The sequence below is a fragment of the Mastomys coucha genome, unplaced genomic scaffold (genome assembly GCF_008632895.1).
Source record: "Mastomys coucha isolate ucsf_1 unplaced genomic scaffold, UCSF_Mcou_1 pScaffold9, whole genome shotgun sequence".
NCBI lineage: Eukaryota > Metazoa > Chordata > Mammalia > Rodentia > Muridae > Mastomys > Mastomys coucha.
Window position 1 is genome coordinate 45051798 of NW_022196915.1, and position 7408 is coordinate 45059205.

A 7408-nucleotide genomic window follows, 5' to 3' on the forward strand; every position below is an offset into this window, starting at 1 on the left:
GAAAACAAGTCTCTTGTCAGGATGGAAAAGTACCACCTGTAAGTCAATAGCCTGAGATGGCTGCAGAGGTGATAGTCGCTTTCTGTTAGGAGTTGGCTCCCAACAGCTTCTACTGTGTGGGACTTTTGAGAAATAATACTACTTTTGAGCAACAGGTTTTACAGGCTTCAGCCTTCTCATTAACAAAATGGCAAGAGAGAGAGAGGAAGAGTGAGATCCAGGGACATGCACGCATGTGTATACATGCATGCCTCTTGAGTGGAGTCGGAAGACATGCTTGAGTCTTGGTCCTCACTTTCTACCTTACTTGAAGCATTTCCTGTTTTTCCACTGCCAATACTAGGTTAGCTGAGCCATGAGCTTCAGCCCAATGACTCTCCTAATCACCTCCTTTCTCTCAGTAGAGACTTGCTGAGGTTGAAGTCGCTGGCCTTACTGCTTCAGGCATCTATATTGGTTCTGTGGATCTAAGCTTATGTCATCAGTCTAGGGCAGCAAGATCCTTACCCACTGAGCCATTTCCTCAACTCTGAAATTAAACCATTTCTAGAGGTTTCATCGCTAATAAAATAAGACTGTGTGGGGAACTGGGGAGCCTTAAGTGTTCAGGAGAGGCAGCCTTCCATGGAGAAAGAAAGCCTACCCACAGCCCCACACAGGCTGAGCTTACTTCCTAAGGTAGAGAAGGTGACTCAGAAATCCATCTTGGTATGGAGGGATGTTCTAAAAATTGAGTGATATAATGATGGATTGGCAGATATTTGAGTCATAAGCTTTCTTCCCTTTGAAAAAATGAATATTTTTAATTTTCATTGAATGACTCAGATAGGAGCTTGAGATCCTCCCAATTTTCTCAGTGTTCACACCCCAGTCATGTTCTTACATCACAACCCATCACATGACTCGAAGTTCGATCCTACACCTTGAGTAATGTCAATCAAATCCTGTAGGTTGGATTGAAAATTTAAAATATCCATTTTATAAATTTCCCAATATCTAAAAAATTGAAAGCACTTAGATTTTAGCAATTGCTTTGGCAAATCATATATTTCCCTCCAAACTACCTGAGAGGTCACCTTTCCTCCCATGTTTTTGCTGGTCGCAGCAAGGTGTTAGGGGGATGCTCAAGCCTCAGTACAGGTGTCATGGTGACATGAAGAGAATATGGGAGCCAATTCCTTCTGTGCTTTGATTAGGATATGCATCTTGCACCTCAGTCATGTAGCTGCCTTATTTCTATGTTTATGTCTTCACAACAACTGGGCCTTGAGGAAGAATAATAAGTTTATCCAGCCAGCAAATGTACACTGAACTCTTTTCCACTTTACATCCAGGGATGGATATAAAGTCTTCCGTTAAAGTCTGGATGTAGAAGCAGACCTTCCAAAGTAGTAATTACAGTGATGAATGTTACAGAGAGAAGAGGCAGGGCTCAGGATATAGCCCCCATTAGTATCTGTATCATTCCCACACATGAAATCCATATGCTAGTACTGTATTTGTTATTCACAGGATGTGAATTTCCTTCTGTTTTTTCATGGTGCTGAGAGTACGGCTTTGAATAACAAGAGGTTGGGCCTGTTCAGAGAAATAGTAATCAGATACCATGAGGCTCATGGGTAATTGTCACTCATCATTCTTCTTGGGGGAAAAAAAGGTCTGCCGAAGACTTGCCTTTAGTCATCTTCAGCCATGGTTGACTGTGTTGAAACAATGCCAGACTGAACATTGATACCAGGTGCCTGTCCAAGCAGAATCCAATGTCACACCTGCAGATAGAGGGTAAGATTACATCATGTGTCATGCCCGAGCACCACAAATGACTCTCTGCTTCATCTCAAATAACATTATAATTTACACTTGGAGACTTCAGACTATGCAGTCTTGGCCAAATGAAAGTTGTTGCAGCCAAACACATCAAACTCAATATACTTTGCTTTGCCAATGCGATTATTACTTTTTTTTTAAAGTTGTACGTAATTAAATCTATCAATGGCATTTCAAAAAAAAAAAAAAAAAAAAAAAAAAAAAAAAAAAAAAAAAAAAAAAAAAGAAAGAAAGAAAGAAAGAAAAAGAAAAAGAAAAGAGAAAAAGTATCTGTCCTAGAAGAGAGGCTTAGAGATGTTTGCCTGTCAGTTTTGAAGGTGCCATAGAGTTTTGTTCTGGGAACCAAAGAAAGACTAACAGGACCCCAATGTACAATGGGAAACTAGTGAAAGTTCACAGATGGAAGGGTCCACAATGAGGTCCTTTGTTTTCTAAAAATGCCCTGGTTATGAAGGTGTAAGTGTGAAGCTGGAGAACTACTTCAGAAAAAAATGAAAGCTCTCCCAGTTTAAACATTTTTCCAGCTCCAGGACACAAACTGCAACAATCCTCTCTGAACCTTTGGAATGGCTGTGTGGGTATTTCAACACCTCCTCACCCCATACATTCGGATTTTCACCTTTGCACTTTGGTGCCTGGTGGGCTCCACGGAGCTGCTTGTTTGCACTTTGACCCACTTATTGGAAAGCAGCTGTGCTGTCCTGAGTACCGCTGCAAACAGTTCCGTGAACGGAGGGAGGCAAGAATGTCCTTCTGTCCCCATTTCCTTCACCAGTTTCTTCAAAGCCTGGGGGGGATCTGTCCTTCTGGCTATTGGGTTTCTTTGACTTTATGGCTTGCTCTAGAGTTCCATATTTTCGATAGAATGGCCTTAGGGCTTTTAAAAAATTATTTAAAATGTTTTCATGATAAATTTTTTTTGAGGTGAGTGGGTTGGCGCCATCCCTCCAATAGGGGCCATGTCTCTCTACTGGAGGTGGTCTCTTTGGGTTCTTTCTCCTCACTGTTGGGTATTTAGGCTAATGCCATTCCCATTGGGTCCTGGGAGCCTCTTGCATCACTGGTATCTAGGACTTTCTAGTAATGCCATCCCCCCATTCTCCACCCCTCACTGCTACTTATTTCTATTAATTCTTCTGGCCCTCTGGACTTCTCTCCTAACTCTTCCTAAACCTGGTCCTGTCCCCCAATACCTTTTTACCCTCCTTCCTCTCCCACCTGGGTCCCTCCTTCCCTCTGCCTCTCATGATTATTTTGTTCTCCCTTCAAAGTGGGATTGAAGCATCCACATTTTGGCCTTCTTTTTGTTAAGTTTCATATGGTTTATGAATTGTATCTTGAGTATTCTGAACTTTGGGGCTAATATCCACTTATCAATGACTACCTACCATGTATGTCCTTTTGGGTCTGGGCTACCTCACTTAGGATGATATTTTCTAGTTCCATCCATTTATCTATAAAATTTGTGAAGTCATTTTTAATAGCTGAGTAGTATTCCATTGTGTAAATGTAACACATTTTCTGTATCCATTCCTCTGCTGAGGGACATCTGGGTTGTTTCCAGCTTCTGGCTATTATAAATAAGGGTACTATGGACATAGTAGAGCACATGTCCTTGTTATATGTTGGAACATCTTTTGAGTATATGCCCAGTATTGGTATTGCTGGGTCTTTATTCCCAATTTTCTGAGAAACTGCCAGATTGATTTTCAAAGGGTTGTACCAGCTTGTAATCCCACCAACAATGGAGGCGTGTTCCTCTTTCTCCACCTTCTCACTAGCATCTGGTGTTGCCTGAGTTTTTGATGTTAGTCATTTTGATTGTCGTAAGGTGGAATCTTAGGGTCATTTTGATTTGCATTTTTCTGATCACTAAGGATGTTGAACATCTCTGTAGGTGATTCTCGGCCATTTGAGTTTCCTCAGTTGGGGATTCTTTGTTTAGCTCTGTACCCCATTTTAAATTGGGGTATTTGGTCTTCTGCAGTCTTTTTGAGTTCTTTGTATATTTTGGATTTTAGCCCCCTATCGGATGTAGGGTTGGTAAAGCTCTTTTGCCAAGTTATCTAGGTTGCTGTTTTGTCCTATTGACAAAGTCCTTTGCTTTACAGAAGCTTTTGAGTTCCATGAGGTCTGCTTTGCCAATTGTTGATCTTAGACTGTGAGCCATTGATGTTTTGTTCAGGGAGGTGGAGTTATTGTATACAGCTGGTCAAGAAAGTGAGCTATTACATACAGATAAGCAAGGAGGCAAGGTTACTCTATACAGCTGAACCCAGAGGCAGGTGTATTACACAACTTTTCTGTGGTAACAAACACTCCCCGTTTCCATGGTTTCTGATTGGGGTTAGCTGCTGGCATCTCCTGTTAGTTACTGTGTTACTTCTCATTGCTTTGACAAAATATCAGACAAAGGTGACCTAAGCAAAGAAGGAAGGTTTTCCCATGACTCTCGGTTTAACATAAAGTTCTTCATCTTGAGATGTCATGGTGGCAAGAGCATGAAGGGGGCCAGTCATTATGTTCACAATAAGGAAACAGATAGCCAACAGGAAATGGAGCTGGGTATGAAAAGTCAAGGCTCATCCCCAATGGCCCACTTGCTTTAGAGAGGGTTCACTTGGTCATCCAGGCTTCCCAAACACTGCCTACTAGACATGGATCATGTGCTCAGTTATGTGTGCTGATGGTGGAGGTTCAGATGTATCACGCTACCTTTAATTGGTCATAGCTATTGCTATGGCTTTATTTAGAAGTGTTGATTCTGTACCAAGAGTCTTTTCCTCTACCTAGGCTGAAGGAACTGTGTCTACTTGAGACATGCCATCCTTGTGGAAGGAGAAGAAGGTAAAAAGTCTGGGGTAAACATGGAATTGTTCTGCACAGCATCACTACTTTTGTTAGTTCAATGAAGCCACAAGGTCAAACACTACTGTGTCCCCGGGAGGTATATACTGCATAGAGGGAGTCACTGAGGGCCTCAGGATAGCAGGTGTGTCATCCTGTAAGGGACTGTAGAATTGGGAACTACTTAGCACAGTATGCCCTCCTTATGTCTTTTCTCACTCAATTTTATATAAACATCAACTAAGTTCAGACTTAAAAATGTAGTGTTGTTGCACAGAAAGACAAAGTTTCTTAAAACCTGGGTTATGTATATTCAATGTTAAATAATATTTTCAATAATATAAGTGCAGGCCAGTCAAAATGCCTGCACGGAGCAGGGAGGGGCTCCTGAATCCTCATCCCTGGCTGAAGAGCAATTGGAAGTTGGTGGCTGCTTAAGGAGGGAGAGTCAGTTTTCTTGAGGGATGTGACCTCTGGTCCTTTGTCCATGCTCCAATGGGTGGCCCTACTACACCCAGGTATGCACGCACACTAACTAGACTCGATGAGTTCAAAAAAAAAAAAAAGAAAAAGAAAGAAAGAAAATGGAAGTAAGAGGGAGAGGTGGTGGGACATCTTGGAGAAGCTGGAGGAGTGGAATGGGGGATGGATATGGTCAATATGTATATAGGAATGAAATTCTCAAGTACTGTATACAATATGTTTAAAACTATTCCCACATACACATATCTTATAAAACTTAATTCAGGTAAGTTTTCAGTCATAGTGGGCTGAAGGCTATGGTTTACCTATAGATAAGTGATTTTCTCTAGAGTAAAGGTTTTAAGAACTCCTTTTCTTGTTGACAGTGGGTCTATCAAATCTTATCACTGTGATGTGCAAATGCTAGTATTTTCCTCAGAATGGGCTCCATTTTACCTGGTGAGCCTTCAGGTGCCAGCATAATTTCGCATGTCATTACAGGGATTTCCATGTAGCTGGACCAGAGGATGCTGTGGTGTTCAGCTCCTCTGGTGACTAGTCCTTGTCTCCCTGAGCTGTGTCACTTAAGAGGACTCTGCACTTCCCCCACAGACCCTGAGGTGTTAGTCCTTCTTTCTGGTCATAGTCCAGCTAGGGTAATGATGCTCTGGCTTCTTAGACCACTCCGGCAATTTTAGTTGAACAAGATCTTCTTGCTTTCTGCTCTAACAGTTTCATGTAAATGGAATGAGGGTACATTTCTAAGTTTTCTAGAAATTTTTGAGTTCAATGGTATGCTGAATCTGATCACAAACCGAGATGCAGTGCTTATTCTGAGAGCTCTCTTGGCTGCTACCTAAAACAGGTCTGTACTTTGTAGTTAGAATTTGTCTGGGGCAGATCATCTTCCTTGAGCTCCTCCCATCGAGGCAGCCCAGCCAGCAGAGTCTTCTGACCTCTACCTTTTGCAGTGTCTCCACCAGCTACCTACTTTACACTGTTGTACACATGCTGACCATCACGGCAACTCTCCTGATACAAAGCCTAGAGAAAACACTTCTGATCCATAGTGGGACATGCAAGACTTCACTTGGCTCTGTCTACATCTCTTTACCTCCACACAGTCTACCCAGTTCTTTACCCAATCCCTAAAGCTGGTTTCAAACCTCCCCTCTCTCCCTCCCTGGCCTGTGTTTACTGATTCCAAGCAAGGGCTGTCTCTTGTTTTGCTAACCTCCTTCTCACCTTGCTCCAGGTGAGTCATCTCCACCCAGCTAGGTCACACCATTTCTTTTCTGTTTCTGGTAACCATATTTGTCTCTTCCACTACAGTAAATACCTCAGGGCATAGAATTATCCCCGCTCCTCCTTCTCCATCCTTCCCTGCTTCCTGCTCTCTGGTTTGCAATGTTACCACTGGAGAACATACAAACACTTAGAATGTAAATGTGTCCAAGCAGATTATGACACACACTTCTGAGAAGAATCAATGACTAGCAGGTTCTACAGGTTTGCTTGGCACTCACTCTTGAGTTCAGTCAGTTCTATCCTGAATGCTCAGTGTATGTGGCTTCACAGTAGACACAGTGGCTCATTCATCAGTGGGAGGGGTGTGGAACACAAAGACTACATGAATCCCCATTATCTGCTCTCCATTTTGACTTCAGTATTTGAGTGAATGGGACACGTGGTTTGTTTTCTAACTCACAATTACATTTGTTAGCTTTGTCTGCAATCGAGATCAGTGTCCTGATTCTAGCCTGTGGAATCTTAAAGCTGTGAAAACATTGGAAATGAGAACATGGATTCTCCTTGCTTTCTTCTCCCATTGACTGGAATGGTAGCAAATAGAACCTGTCTGTGGACAGAATTATAGCAAGCCTGACATGCTGAGACTGTGTAGTGAAATAAGGTTGGGGTAGGCTGGGTTCCTATGTCAGCTTTTGCAATAATTAGTTAAAGAGATTGTGAATGAAAACCTCTGACAGAGGGCTGCAGAGATGGCTTAATGGTTTAGAGCACTGACCTCTCTTCTAGAGGACCCAGGTTTGATTTCCAGCATCAGCTTATAACTCCAGTTTGGGGGAATGTGACACTTTCTTCTGGCCTCTGAAGACATCTGGTGCATACTTGGTACTCATCCATGTATGCAGGCAAAACACCCATACACATAGAATAAAATAGATGGGAATATTTTTAGCTAAGACAATGATGTAGTGGGTTGCTCTGATGCTGCTTGTATTCTAATGCTAAATACTGGCTCCTCAGGATG

At 42.2% G+C, this 7408-nt stretch overlaps 1 long non-coding RNA gene across 1 annotated transcript; it reads right to left on the minus strand.

Moving 5' to 3' along the window:
- Window positions 1–1028: 1028 nt before the first annotated feature.
- Window positions 1029–6546, minus strand: LOC116084880. The gene is made up of 2 exons (XR_004116302.1): window positions 6476–6546; window positions 1029–1769 (listed from the first exon to the last, which is right to left on the minus strand). It is a non-coding gene; the product is annotated as an uncharacterized LOC116084880 (long non-coding RNA).
- Between the last annotated feature and the right edge of the window lie 862 nt (window positions 6547–7408).